The sequence below is a fragment of the Camelus bactrianus genome, chromosome 26 (genome assembly GCF_048773025.1).
Source record: "Camelus bactrianus isolate YW-2024 breed Bactrian camel chromosome 26, ASM4877302v1, whole genome shotgun sequence".
NCBI classification, from domain to species: Eukaryota; Metazoa; Chordata; class Mammalia; order Artiodactyla; family Camelidae; genus Camelus; species Camelus bactrianus.
This window is the reverse complement of record NC_133564.1, coordinates 34,562,097-34,577,686: the sequence shown is the minus strand read 5'-3', so window position 1 is coordinate 34,577,686 and position 15,590 is coordinate 34,562,097. Positions and strand designations below refer to the sequence as shown.

The 15,590-nt window shown below is 44.2% G+C and overlaps 1 long non-coding RNA gene across 1 annotated transcript in view; it reads right to left on the bottom strand.

Moving 5' to 3' along the window:
- LOC141575128 (uncharacterized) overlaps window positions 1-8,277 on the bottom strand; it is a 30,435-nt gene extending 22,158 nt beyond the window's left edge. The window contains exons 1-2 of the long non-coding RNA XR_012502483.1: window positions 7,280-8,277; window positions 2,639-3,409 (exon numbers count right to left, since the gene is read on the bottom strand). This is a non-coding gene — a long non-coding RNA (uncharacterized LOC141575128). The remainder of the gene's footprint in view (window positions 1-2,638; window positions 3,410-7,279) is intronic.
- Window positions 8,278-15,590: the final 7,313 nt, after the last annotated feature.

The window sequence follows — 15,590 nt, the reverse complement described above, 5'->3', positions numbered from 1 at the left end:
TCAAACACCAGTGGGTGATGTGCTAACAAAGCAAACATTCCAAAAATTAGAAAATAAAAAGATGACTAGGATAATACATGGATCAAGGCAGCTGTTAAGTTTTTGCCTTTTAAAGCGATGGAGACAGCACGTAGGGCGATCCAGCTATTTCCAATGCACAGTGTGCACAGCCCACCTTTTCAGACGCAACAACATACTCAAAGGCCAGTACAAGAGAAAAAGGGAAAAAGAAAAAGGAAAAGAGGAACAAGAGAAAATTAGAAACACACAGGAACAAAAATGAATTTGACAGCCTGTACAAGAATTTACGTGAGCGTGTGAGGCCAGGGATGCAGGGACAGTGAGACCCATCCTCACCTCCTGCTCCAGGGAAGGCAGGGGCCTGTGTGGAGCAGTGCTGCCGGGGGACACCAACGTGGTCAGAGCCCCAAACCAAAACTCCACCTACATGCGTCTAGATAGCTTTTGAGCTACAAATTATGGTCACATTTCAGGCTGGACAGTTTTACTCACTCCCACCAAGAGTAGCAGGAGAGGATTAGGCTCTGCTCCTGCACCAAAGTATTGTTTTATAAATTAATGACTGTAGAATAGTAAAAGGAACAATGGAGTAAAAGTGACTGGAGAAGAACGTGCTTGACCCGAGCTCACTGGCTGCGTTATCTCACTGACGTTCAGATGCTGGCTGGGTGCTTTTTGTACCAAAACAGACAGACACACCAGGAGGGAGGTTTAATGCGCTGCTGTATTTTGATGCCGAGAACCATGCCTGGTACATGAGGTTCTGGGTAAACAATGGTGACAGTGTCAAACACTATGGGCTAAGCACACATCCAACTACTCTGCGAAATCCCAAGGACAGACTTGAAAAGGCAAAAACAAGCTGGCATTCTCTGGTGGGTCTACAGACTCAGAGCCAAACAGTTGCTGAGCAAAAATGTCACCAGTGCCTCCTATGACAATAGAGGAGGCACTGGCCACGGGGCTGGGGCAGGGCTCCAGGCTTCCACTGCTCACGCAGCAGTCTGTCCAGGGGGAGAAGTTGGTCCCTGCTTACGTTGCACCAATGCACCTACCTGGACTAACGCCTGGGGGCTCAGCAGGAGGTGATAGGTGAGGTGAACGGAGCCAGTCTGGGAGAAGCCCGGTGCTGGCAGCTGTGCCTTCAGCAGTGCCTAGGCTCCTAAACCTGACACCTCATCTCCAAGGAGCACAAGGGAAGTGCGGACATGTAGATCACAGGGCCCTGTGAGGACAAGTACAGATCATGGCCACGACATTACTTGCCCCTTCCTTAAGCCATAGAAGAATGTATGGGGAGGAACTGAAAATTCATCCAGAGTTCGCCAGGCAACACACGCAGGTGGGACTCGGGTCCCCTGTGCCTCTCACTCACAGGGCTGGTCTGGACTTTCTTTTTATCAATTCTCTGGCACCTTCTCCTCCAACTGACCAACAACCAGAAATTAGGATCTGATCTTAGGTAAGTTCAAGAATCACAGATCACCGCCTCCACAGCGGACCCAGCTGCACGTTCTAGGAGCTCCGACCGTCACCTGTGAGACCGCCATGAGCGCTCACCAGACTCAAGGCCCAAGGCCATAGGCCGGGGAGACACATATTCCCTCACTTTCTGCAGCAAAGGGGGACCACCTCTCTGCAAAGGCAACTCAACCTCTCCTGCCCGAGGGACAGCATGATGGACACACGGGGAAACACAGCAGAAGGTGGGGAGTAGGCAGCCCAGAAGAGCTCGTCTGCACTTTCGAGGCAAAGTGAGGCCTTTGACATAATCACAGGGACAAAGTGAATATGAACCTTTCCCTGGTCTGTCCCAAACTCCGTGACAAGCCTTTTCCTGCATAAGGAGTTCTTTCGGAAGTCCCTGGTGGTGTTTCTGATGTCTTAACCTGGCATGGTGACTGTCAGGCATGAAGAGAGGGCCTGAGCCGTGCAGGTGCTGCACCTAGGAGTCAGGAGACACCGGCTCCTCACCCACCTCAACCGGAGCCTCATTCTGCATCTTGGTATTCAGCATCTCATCTATAAGCAAAGGGATGAGACTATCCCAGGACAGGCTGCCCATCAGTAATGAAATGAAATCCATGTAAAGAAAGTTTCCCAGTTGCCACATTTAAAAAGTAAACAAAGAACTAAACAAACAAACAAAAACAAATACTAGAAACTGATTTTAAGAACAGATCTTACTTATTCTACTGTATGTAAAATACTATCATTTTGACATGTAATCAATATAGAAAGTAACAAGATAGTTTACATTCTTTTTCCTAGACAAGTCTCAGCATCTGATGTGCATTTGACCTACAGCACCTCTCAGCTCAGACCAGCCTCCTCCCCAGAGCTCCTAGCATCAGTGGCTGTGGCTAATCTATTGGACAGCAACTCCAAGGGTCCCACCAGGGATCCTGTCTGAAAAGTGGGAGGCAGTGTCCACACTAACCCTAAAATGATCTCTCTTAAACAAAGGCGGATTCACTTTTAAATGTCTGTAAACGGGCGGGCTGCACCTCCCTCCACCCTTGGCTACTAGACAGCCCTCTTCCTTGCTGATCCCTTTCTGGATGTAGGGAAGCAACCTGGCACAGAACCAGGGCGGACGGGCAACCAGGTTAATTACCTTCAGTCTGTGTCCGGTCCCATGAAGTCCTCCTTCTCAAACAGGATGCAGAGGAGCGGGATCTTGTCCCCAGAATTGTCGGGGGCCCCATCCAGCCACTTAGACTTGAGCAAGATGAAGAGTGACTCAGTGAAGGCCTCGATCCTCTTCACCACACTGCAGTCCTTGTAGATTGAACGCCACGTAGGTGCATGTCTGCTCGGCTACCTCCCCATGCAGCACAAAGACAAAGAGCTGAGAGTCATTAAGCGTGGTGCCATACAGCTCCTCTGCACGTGGAGCTTATCGAAGGCCTTGGCCAAGAGGCAGTCCGCAATGGTGACAAGGCCCACGACCTTGTGGTTGGTCTGGAGTTCGCTCCACCCATTCTCGGGCGCATAGTGGTGCCTATAGTAGATACAGAGTGCCCACTGGTAGCCGCAGGGGATGATCCAGCTCACCAAGGAGATTTGCTTATAAATGCAAAAGAAATTCTCCTCTGAGATGATCCCAACGGCTTGGACCACCATGGGGAGAGTCTTGTAGTCCTCAGCACTCTGAACGTAGTCAGGGATGCTCATGTTGCAGGCCCTGCAGAGAGGGGAGAGGAGATCGAGGTACATACTGTGCTGCGGGCTGAAGGCCCCTCTGGGTTGCAGTGACCTGGTGTGTACCAGCCAGAAGGCAAGGGAAGTCCAAGTAAAGACGGGGGTACAGTTTGTCCTCAGAGTCTGCACATGGCTACCGTAGCTCAGATCACATTATGTAGCTTTTGGTCTAGGCTTCCAGGCCCTGCAGAGAAGGATCATTTATTGTTTACTGTACCAAGCACCTAGCCAGACCCTTATGCATAGTCAGTCCTCAAAACTGCTGAATAAAGAAATGAACAAAGGAACTGCTTTCCCGAACCCGCTTCAGCAGACTATAAACAAAAGAACCACAGTGGGATCAAAACATCTGGATTTCAACTCCAATTTATTTGAACTCCTAAGCTGCAGAATAATGGATAAGAAAACTTGCCTTTGGTAGAAGGGTACAGTTCAGTGGTGAGCACGTGCTTAGCAAGTACAAGGTCCTGGGTTCAATCCCCAGTACCTCATTTTAAAAAATGAAACAAATAAATAAATCTAATTACTCTCCTCAAAAAGGATTTTTTAATTCAAAATTCAAAAAACACCTTGCAATTGACACAACATTGTAAACTTGAGTATACTTCAATTAAAAAAATAATCCTTGCCTTACAAGAATATATCTGGATTATGGATATGTAAAATGTAAAATGCCTAGGGTACCACCTGCATAAAAAACGGGAACTGTACAAATTTACTATCCCTCCTTTATGAGCTATATTTCCTTTGGGGGGTTTATAACTTCGCAGAGCTAATTTTCTCAGATTAAAAAAGAAAATATTACCTGATTATCAGTACTGCTGAAGAATCAGATAACCCTATGAAAGCATCTGACCCACTGAGGTTAGTCAAAACAACTTTGTTGAATGAATGAATAAACAAGCAAAGTGAATGCTGCTGCCTGCCACAGACCATCATAATGGTACTGCCTGGAAATTCCAAGCCCACATTCCACCCGACTCTACATTAACCATGTGGGTGACCTGGGCATGCCTGTGTGCTTCTCTAAGACCCAGGTTAATCATGAATAGAAATGAGAGCAATAACACAAACCTCAAAGGGTTAGTGAGTCAGTAATGAATTGTATCCCAACTTTGCAAGGTGGAACCATTAAGGAAAATTGGGCAAAAGACCATAGGCCCTCTCCATATAATCTCTTATGACTTCATGGGAATCTACATTACATCTTAAAATAAAAAGTCTAATTTTTTAAAGAGGCTATTGAGGTTAAATGAGCTCACTGTCTCAAATAAGGAACACACAGTACAAATAGAACAATGCCCAGCTCATGAGATACACTCAGTTAAATTTCCCACTGAACCCACTTGTCCCTCCAACTTAAGAGCACGAGGATGGGTCCTCGTGGCCAGAGGACACTGCACCTGAAACTAACAAAGCTAATGTTCCCCACATCCAACAGCCCCTGTCACCACCCTAGGTCTAATTTTGTATTCGTAATTTTTTTTCTTTTTATTAAATAGAAAACCCCAATTGCATAGCCTTCAGGTCACCAAAAACTGACCACAGAGATCATGATGGCAGCCTTTCTTGGTGAAACAATAAAATGAAAAGCCATTTCCTCAAGGCCTCTGTGTAAATATACTAGGGAACTTCATCCTGGACTGAGAGGAAGAGGACTGGGGAGGAGGGGGCAATCTGAGGCACACAGACCCATGGGCCACCTGTCCCATGATGGACTTTAGACTCAATCCTCACTTCCCAGAAACTTCAAAATACACACAGACAGATTGCTATGGACAAGATTTTTTTTTTTTCCTGAAGAAATCCCTGACTCCTTAGCAGGTCTTGTTTCTACCGAGACACAAATGGTTTATGTGTATAATGTTTCACAAAAGACTTAAAATATTATCACCCCAACTTGACACATTAGGAAACTGAGGGAGAGAGGTTTATCACATTGTGCAAGATTAGAGAGAGGCCACGTCAGTCACCGTATTTAAACCCAAGCCCCTACTCCAGTGCTCACACTAGAAAGTGTGACATACTGACCCTTTCCTGCTTTCTCCTTGCAATAAATCACTGAAGAGTCTTTTCTATGACACCTGGAATCACAATCACATCAATTTTCCACAAAGAGCTATGTCACTCCTTGGAGGACTTATCAAAATCTAAAGTGTTGGGATGGGAGGAGAGATTTGCATTTTCTGTTTCTCAAAGGAAACATGGCTTAAAAAGAAACTGAAAAGGACTTATCTAGTCTAAACCCTCATTGTGCAGAGAAGGAAATGGAGGCTCAGAAGAGATGAGGAAAGGGCCTTATGAACAGATATTGCCTCAGCATAGCACCAAACCTTCCCTCGGCACTTCTGGGGGAGGATCTGGTAGGCCCAGTAGAATATGTGTTAGAAAAAGGAAAGAGAAGAAGCATACAAGTCCCTGTATCTACAACACCATAACATGAAGTTCCACCAAATTACCCAGTATGGGTGCAGCCAATATTAAGGTGGGCTAAACAGATTATAGAAACCTGGAAGTCTCAACCATAGTGGAAGTTCCAACATTTAATATGCTTTTTTCCCAGTTCAAGCATCAGCTCAGTGGGCGCTCCATACCAGGGACGACACTAGGCCTGGAGTTCTCCCAAATACAGATCTCTATTACCACGTGTGCAAAACACATAGAGGCCCACCAGAAGAAAAACGCCCACAGATAAGATGGAATTACTGAAACTGAAAGCAGCCAACCAGCATATATTACTAGGAAAAACGGTGCTGCCAGAAATGGATTCATGGACATAGAAAGCAAACTGTGTTTAGCAGGCAGGAAAGGGGGGATTAACAGATACACATTAATAAATATAAAATAAATGACAAGGACCTACTATATAGCACAGGGAACTATATTCAATTTCTTGTAATGAGTTGTACTAAAAACAATCTAAAACATATGTATATACATATGCATATGTTTATAACTGAATCTCTGTTGTACACCTGAAACTAACATTGTAAATTGACTACACATCAATAAAAATAATTTTAAAAAATAAGTATAAATAAAATCAACGCCATTAAGATAAAATAAAAGAACACTCTTATCCCCTTAGCTGTAGGTGGTGGAGAATTCTGGTTGCAAGCACCAAGTCCACTGGATCACTCCAGCACTGACTGAAATCTTTCTCACCATCAGAGAGTTACTTGGCTTCACTGAGGTTACTTTTCTCTCCTGTGAAAGGCAACAGTTGCAACTAACGATGTATAGAATCTCATCATTCACAAGCCCAACAATTAGTGAGGACTTCCCATGGGCCAGACTCTGGACAGATGAAAATATAGGGTCCCAGATTTATTCATGCGTAGAAGTTTAAGCCATAAAGACATTAATTCTTCCTGTTTTGATAGACAGATTCAATGCAATTCTGATTAGAATACCAACCAGATATTTCATGGAATGTAACAAGTTAATTTAGGGTCAGAAACAGCCAAGAAACTTCTTTAGAACCACCACTGGGGAGGGGTAGTTAGGTCATTCATTTCCACTGTTCTTTCTGAAGTGATGAAAACGTTCTGGAATAATAATGGTTGCAACACTGTGAATATGCTAAACGCTGCTGAATTGTACCATTTAAATGGATGGACTTCACAGTGTGTGAAGAATATCACAATAAAGCTGTTATATGAAAAAATATTTCTTGACAATTATTTTTCACTCTATACAACTAGTCTGCCCCACAATTTAAGAAAAAGAAAAAACCAAAACAAACCAAACTGTGCCAGGAGCTCTTTAGGCCTACAATGTCCCTAGGTCTTCAACGCCTCTGGTGGTGCTGTTCCTGTTAACACATACTAGCTGGGCTGGACTACTTAGGAACTGTAACTGTATTCCTAAAGTCAGCGGTCACATGTTTCACTCTGGGAGAGGGAAGGAAGGAGGATGTCGCAGCCTCATGCCTTAAGTTCATTTCTAACTGAACAAAGCCCTGCTTTCAACACTGTAATCCCTCTCACTATAAAAACACGTGACATCAACAAGCACCGCCATCATAACAACTGAAAGTGTTCAAGGTACTTACCTGGGGCAGAAACACTGAGGGAGGAGAAGGAAGCTCGCTCAGCACTGGCGCTCCCTTTTTCTGACTCCACCAGGAGAAGCTGGACTTTACAGCTGGAGACTCTCAGCCCGGGGAGCAGCACCCACGCTGCTGAGCTTGTCCTCAGGGAGCGGGAAAGGGAAAGCGGCGGTGTGTGGACGCGGGCTGCAGCCCCGCTCAGAGGCCAGACCCAGCCCCAGCTGCTCGCTCCCGTCCAGGTCCACAGACCCTGCCGGCCCGGGACACAGCCCTCCCAGGGGCAGGGACAGGCCGGCGGCCGAGGAGAGGAAGCCTGGGAGAAGAGGACTCGTGAGTGGGAGAGGGGAAGGGGACGCCAGCCGCGGACTGAGGGGAGCCCGGCTGGGGTGAGTGGCGGCAGGTGCACACCTGGCCCTGGGCAGCTGTGGCCGGGACGCCGGGGCAGGTGGCGTGGTCAGACGGGCCTGGTCCAAGGGATTCAGCTGAACACACGCTGACTTGCGCCCTCGTGTGCTGTGACACGTGGACCGCTCTCCCTCAGCTGCCTGACCCCTTTCCCGGGAGACCCCAACTTGCACTTCCACAGCCAGAGGCCCAGGCTTCTGGAAGGAGCCAAAGCCTACAGGGAGAGAGAGTTGAAAAACCTTTGGGGCTGATCACCGGCTTGGAGCTGGGGCTTCCAACCCGGCGGTCCAGCGGGCACTGACTGCGCATGCGCAGGAGGGCCAGGGATCCTCTTGGTTCTGCGAGAAAAGCTGGGGAATCAATGGAGGGAGAAGATGGGAGAAGGAGGGGAGGAGGGGAAAAGCGGAGTGAGACAGATGGACAGGAGGTGCAGAGAGAAGGGAGGGATCTGGAGAGGGGAGGGGAGTAGCGGAGATGGGGAGAAAAAGCTTTACCTCTGGGGGCACCACAAAGGAGGAGGCAGTCCTGCCTCTGTACCCTTCTCTAACACTTCAAGGCCCGCAGCTCAAGTTTTACCTCCCTGGTCCAGCCCTCCAGCCAAGGCCTCTGCAGAACCCCTACGGGGATCACACCCGTTGCCCCCACGCAGAGCTGGGTTTCCTGTTGCTCTGGGAACCAAGCACCCGAAGGTGTTGTCGCTCAGAACTACCTTGGGAAGAGTACATATTCCCCTTTTACAGGCTGGGAAACACGCAGGCACGATCTCTGCCTTGGCTCCACTGTCCCAGTTGTTGGGCTGGTGGGGAGCGGTAGGTAGATCAGAGCCCCAGACAGAGCAGACTGCCTGAGTGTTGGTGCATAGACCCTATCCCTCCTGGGTAAACCACACCCCACCCTAGTGGAACCATCAAGGGCTCACAGCAGTTCCCTGGGTGTGGGAGAGCTGTCCTCAGTTCCAGTGCCCAGCTTGCTAGGTAGATAGGAGTGTTACCGAGTCCAAATTCATTCTCCTCAGTTTAGGACAGGCCAATAAGTTCGGAGGCCAGGTGTTGGGGCATGGAATAGCAAGTTTCTGTAGACCTAGATGGCAAACTAATGTCCTGGAAAAAAAAATCCCCAAGTCAGAATTCAGGTTCCTTTCCTACGTGCTTGGTTGTAGCAAACTTCTTGGTGTAGGAATTCTTTGTTTTTAGAATCCTTTGTTCTTGCAGCTATCTGCCTGGGTCAAATCTCTGTAAACCTCCAGCAAAACAAACGTTATTTTCTATTCTGCAACTTGTAATCTTTTTATGAATGAAAAAGTGTTAAATATCCTTAAAGGGCAGAGCCTTCAGAATAGGTTCTCCTGTATAGTTCAGGCTCTAGGCAACATTTTTATACAAGGAAGATGAAGCCTAGGAGGCAGAGCAGAGGGTAAAATAAAAGGAATAAATCTAATATGGAGACAGATTTGTTCTTTTCTATTACCGGGGAAGAAGCCACTTCAGTATTTACATCACTTTAAGTTAAATATAACTAAAACTTTAAAGGAATTTACATACATAGGTGGGAATGTGCATAGCATATCTGGAAAAGCACACAAAGGATAGTAAACAGTGGCATCTCCAGGGAGGGCTGGAAGAACAGGGGATGAGGGAAAACTTCTTTCACTTGTGTATTTTTGTGCTCTGAATTTTTTTAACCACATGCATGTATTTCTTTTTCAGTAAAAGAAATTGTAATGGAGCAAAGGAGTAACTAGAACAGCAAATACAGCAGCCATGGAATCACTGAACCATCACTTTTGATTTAAGCCAGGAAGCATTTATTGACTCTCTCCTATGTGCCCAGTGCTGTTTTAAGTATTCCTTTATTATTATTATTATTATTATTATTATTATTATTATTATTATTATTATTATTATTATTATTATTATTATTTTATAAAATTATAACATGCTATCCCTCACTCCTGCCCTTGGTTGGTGGAAAACCCACTGAGTTTTTATTGAGTTGTTTTCCAAGGTGTAGGGATGAGTTATAAACAGAACATATTTTCAGGGCAAAAGAGTTGGAGTGATTTCCAGCAAGCCAGATATCTATGAAGAGTTTGTAATAGAGGCGCCCAGAGGCTGAGAGAGAAAGCCTCCAGGACCCTATAAAAAGCTGCCCAAAGTGCCTTCTCCATGGCACTACTGAAGTAGGAAAGAACAAATCTGACTCCATATTAGATCTGTTCCTTTGACTTTAACAAAGCCAAGTTAATACGCTCCAGTCTTTTCATGGGTTATGATGTCACAGAGGAGACGGACAGGTCAACAAGGAACCACTCTGCCGTGATCACGGAGCCAGGGAACGGGAAGGGCGGCAAGACGTATGATGCATCCTCAGCTGTGCCAGCGCTTCTAGGCAGGTACCCAAAGTCACCACGACAAGGTGTCAAATGCTTGTGCCCAAGACCTCATCACCTGACATGAATTAAAGAGAAATGGAAACCTATAAAAGTCCAATACACTTGGTGGGTACACCGTCCAAAGAACAAAGTCACAGTTTGACAACTGGCCATCACAGTTCCCTGGGATTCATTCTTGGAGAACCTTAAAAACCACTCCTCTGTCCTCAAGGAGTGCTGCATATTTGTCCTATTTTTGGCTCAGGGATGGAGCTCATTCAAGTGAACTTCAATGTCTGCACAGATTTGACTGTCTTTGTCCAGGTTCACTTGTCCATTCTAAAGAGGCCTGAGCTAAGTCCATTCTCCATAAGATCTGTTCCCTCCAGTGAAAACTCATCGAGCCTGCAATTAAAAGCCAACTGAACAAGACTCTCCTCAGCTAAAAAGTTCACCCACTCTTCACTGATTTCTTAATCTCCTTTCCTAGCTAATTGCAACAGACTAACAACTCCCTCCACCAAGCTCCCCAACTATGTCAGTTTGTCTCCCCAAACAGAAAGTGAGGTCCATACAAGAGGTGACTCCATAGTCACCTATGAATTCCTAGCATATAGTAATGTCAATAAATAGAACTATGATTATGGCTTCTTTCCTTTAAAACCTTTCTGGTTATTTGAATGAGACCTTGGAAGAGAGGTGTTTGAGGTCCAGTATCTTGATCCACAAGACTCTGGAGGCCTTTTTCGGAATGGCTGTTCACTGATTCATTCAAAACACAACTTCTCATTCCAGGAGTAGCTGGGTTTTTCTGCGAGGAGTTTGTGGTCACTCTCATGCCAGAACAGCTTTAAATTATATCCCTACTTTGGATTTGTTATTTTTCCCCTCTCCCAACAAAATTGACTTTCCTTACTTTCTTGCCTTGAGGAATTTTTTTTCTTAGTTCACCCTTTAGTAAACCAGGCTTCTCGGGATCTGCTTGGCCTTACATAAGATCAGCCACTCAACTCCCATTGTGAGAGGCTTGGGGTTCAACTCCTGCCCTCCTGTCAGGGCATTTGAAACCCAGCTCAGGAGCCAAACGCCCCCCCAAGCGCTTCTAAGGCTCGCTTACTGCCCAGAATCCCTTTCTTGTTTGTCTGGGATTCTGAGTATTTCCCCTCACTTTCTTGGCAATTAGCTGTGCAGCTTGAAACATGAGGAAGGAAGGTTTTATTTCTTAATCAGCATTTTAAGGAACTTATGTAATGAAGGTTTTAACGAGTTTCTATATCACTCCATTGCCGAGACAGAAAACACAATAGATATTTTCTAAATTTAGGTATCATGTGCATTGTTTCTTTGCTTTTCTTTTCTTAACCAACAGATACTGTTTAATTAAAAAAAATAAGGCCCCAAATAGGATAGAACCTTGAAATGGCATACAAAATTAAAGGGCAAAGACAGAAAAATGAGAAATACTCTACAAAGTTAATAAAATACATACATTATGGATCAGAGCAGCAATTCTCAGTAACAGCTAATTCAAACATGACCATGAGGTAAAACTTCTCTCCTGTCAGGAGATGGCCAACAGAAAATAGAATTAAAACAACAAACTGAAATTCTACGTCTGGGGAGGTACAGAAGGCTACCAGCTAAATGTGTCTTCTTCTGGAAAAGAGGGAGGCTCACCAGCTCTTTAATGTGGAGCCAAAGCCCAGGGGAGGGCGGTGAAGAACCGCCCTGTAAGTACCCAATTAGGAAAGTGGGTGATGAATAAAGAGACGTGAGCTTTGATGACAGAGATGATACTACTATTCACTTGTCCTGTAAAGTATGTCTTCACGTTCAGTGATCAATACATCGGTGTCCTCAGGGATTGAGATTATAGGAAAATGCACAGCCTGAGCCCAGACCTCCTCTTTGAGCTCGTGACATTGCACTTAGATGTCTCATGGGCACCTCCAACTCCACCTGCAAAGAGCTGAATTCACGGATCTCCTCCCATAGCCGTCCTGCCCAGGGCCCCTGGTTGGGGGGCAAGGTCTCTCTGCCTCTCCCAGCTCTGGCTCATCACTCACAGATGTGACTGGATCCATCCTTCAGGGCCCAGATTTCCTCAGTCACCGAGCCCCACCACCCACACCTGTCCAACCAGGTACTCACTGGCACTCACTCAGCACTGACTTTGTGCTGGGGCTCATGCTGCACACTGTGAACACGTTATCTCACTGGATCTCCACAGAAGTCCTGGGAAGTCGGTACGTCACTGCTTTAATTGATTAGATAAATTGTTTCACTTCCTTGAGTGCATCATCCAAAGTGAAACGGCTACTGAGCCACAAACATGGGACTGAAAACCACTTGAAAATTGAACACTGCTACACCTCGCAGCCACCCTACTCTGACTCATCACATCACCTCCTGCCGAGCCTTCTAAATGTTTCCAAGCATTCTACAATACAAAAGTGATCTATGAGAGCACCCTACTCCCCTACTTAAAATCTGTCAATGACGATCCACTGCCCTTAAGAGAAAGCCCCACCGGGCCTGAGAACAGCCCAATGGCCCGGCATCCTCATTCCCTGCGCGGCCACGCCGCCTCACCCACAACGCAGCTCTACACTGGCCGTGTCAAGGACAAGGATGCTGACGCCGTTCAACCTGGGGCTCATCTCACTCAAACAATGATCACCTTCTTCAGTGGTCACCCTCTTCATTGCTGACTCTCAAAAAAATGTTTTTTCAGGATGAATCAATATCTTTTTCCTCACAACTTCCCGTCATTGATAATGAGCTCCCCCCAAAAGAGAGAAGACATAATTCTCAGTCTCCTTATCTGTAAAGTGAGAATAACAAGGAAATATGTGAGGTTTTAAGAGAAATAATATTCATGTGAGGCTGAGGGACAATTCCCAACATATAGTAAGCACTCAATATGTGCTTACTTAATATTAATAAGAATATATTGCATTCCAGCAACCTTAAATCAATGTTTTATGGCTTTGTCCAACAGACTACAGACAAACTGTTGGACGAAACCCTTTGAGCAGATCAGCAGAAGCATACTGGGAAAGGTAAGTGCTGACTCCAGTTACAGCTGCAGCCACCCAGCACTATGGGGCGGGGGCAGTTTGCTCAAACTCTTACATGTTGCTTGAGCATTTAGTTGTCATTATTGAATAAAGACATGTGTTCTTTAGTCAAAGCTCCTGAAACATAAATCTTCAAAGATTGATGCAAATTGGGTTTCAAGTACAACACTCTCACTAGAAATTATTTGAAAATGATAATCTTAGCTCCTCTGCACATCAAAAGGGCATGTTCTTAATGTATCTGACTAAATACACCGAAAGGGTTGTTTAAAAGAAATTAAGATAAAGCCATCCTGAATAAGCTGTCAGTATCATCTACACAAAGCCCCACCCAAGGGTCTCATTTCTCACTTCCACATAGGTGTTCAGGTAGCCTAACTTGGGTCTTGGTTTCTTATAACACGGGGGTGGGAAAAGATGTGGATAGATTTATGTAGCAAATTTAAACCTAGAGTATTTGCTGTGTAGGAATCCTAGAAATAAACAAATTGATATATAGTCCCAGCCTTAAGAAGCTTAGCCTTTCCATTTACAACAGCATTAAAAATAAAATGAGAGATACATTTAACAAAAATTTACAAGATTTGTACATTGAACATTTTGAAGTATCTCTGAAGAAAACTTTAAAAGATTTACATATATGGAAGGCATCCCATGTTCATGGAATGGTAGACAATATTGTTAAAAATGTTAAGACTCCCCAAAGTGATCTACAAATTCAGTGGAATCGCTATCAAAATTCCAGCTGACTTTCTTTTCAAAAATTGAAAAACTGATACCAAAATTCATATGGAAGTGCAAGGGGCCCAGGACAGACAAAACAATCTTGAAAAAGAAGAACAAAGTTGGAGGACTCACTTTAAAGTTTACTAAAAAGCTATAGTACTCAAGTCAGTATAGTGCTGGCATAAGTTTGGATAAATAAATCAATGAGACACAATAAAACCCAGAGGGGAAAAACTTACATTTACAGTCAATTTTCCACAAGAGTGCCAACAACACTCCATTGAAAGAATAGTCTATTCAACAATGGTGCAGGGACAGCTGGGTATCTGCAGGGAAAAGAATGAATCTGGAATCTGGACCCCCATATTGTATATAACAAATAAAAATTAATTCAAAATGGATCACAGACAGAAACATAATAACTAAACCTATAAACTTTCTAAAAGAAGATGCAGTATAAATCTTTGTGGTCTTAGGATAGGTTTTGGTTTCCTAGATACAATACCAAGAGCAGAAGTGACAGAAGATAAAGGCAGATAAACTGGACTTCATCAAAATTAAAACCTTTTTCTTACAAAGGACATCATCAAGAAAGTGAAATTACAGGGGAAGATTGTTTCTAAGGGATAGAGTGCATGCTTAGCAAGAAAAATAAAATAAATCAATACAGCTAATTACCTCCCCTATAAAGAAATTGTTTTAATGTTTAAGAAAACTAAAGTGAAATGACAATCTGCAGAATATGAGAAAAATTTTGCAAAGCATATATCTAATAAGAGACTAGTATCCAGGATATATAACAAATGCTTACAACTGAACAAGACAAAGAAAATCGACCCAATTTTTAAATTTGCCAAGGATTGAAATAGATACACAAATGTCCAATAAGCATATGAAAAGATGCTCAGCATCACTAGCCAAATCAGTATCAAAATGCGATCTCATTTTACACCCAATAGGATGGTTATAATCAAACATGGACAATAACAAGTGTCATTCAGGAGGAAGAGATACCTTATATGTGGCCATTGGAAAGGGACAATGGTGCAGTTTCTTTGCAGATGTCTGGTGTTTCCTCAAAAGGTTAGAGTTATATGGCTCAGCAATTCCCCTCCTACATATTGAGCCATCCCTCAGTATCCTCGGGGGGGTTGATTTCTGGAACCCCCACCCTGGATACCTTAATCCAAGGATGTTCAAGTCTCTTTACAATCAGCCATCTGGATCCATAAAGTGGAAACTACACATAAGGTGGGCCAACTCTACAGCCAAAAGAATGAAAACATATTCTCACAAAAAACTTGTACATCAATATTCATAGTACCCAAAGGTTACAAACAATATCCATCCATCAATGAATGTATAAACAAAATTACCAAGCATAGTCCCACAAAGTTTTGGTCTTTGAATCTTTGACAAAGGAGGTGAGAACATACAATAGAATAAAGATAGCCTCTTCAGCAAATGGTGTAGGGAAAACTGGACAGCTGCATGTAAATCAATGAAGTTAGACTACTCCCTCACATCATACACAAAAATAAATTCAAAATGGCTTAAAGACTTAAATATGTAGACAAGACGCTATAAACCTCTTAGACGAAAAGATAGGCAAATCATCTGACATACATCTCAGCAATGTTCTCCTAGAGCAGTCTACTCAAGCAATAGAAATACAAGCAAATATATATAAGCGGGATCTAATTAAACTTACAAGCTTTTGAACAGCAAAGGA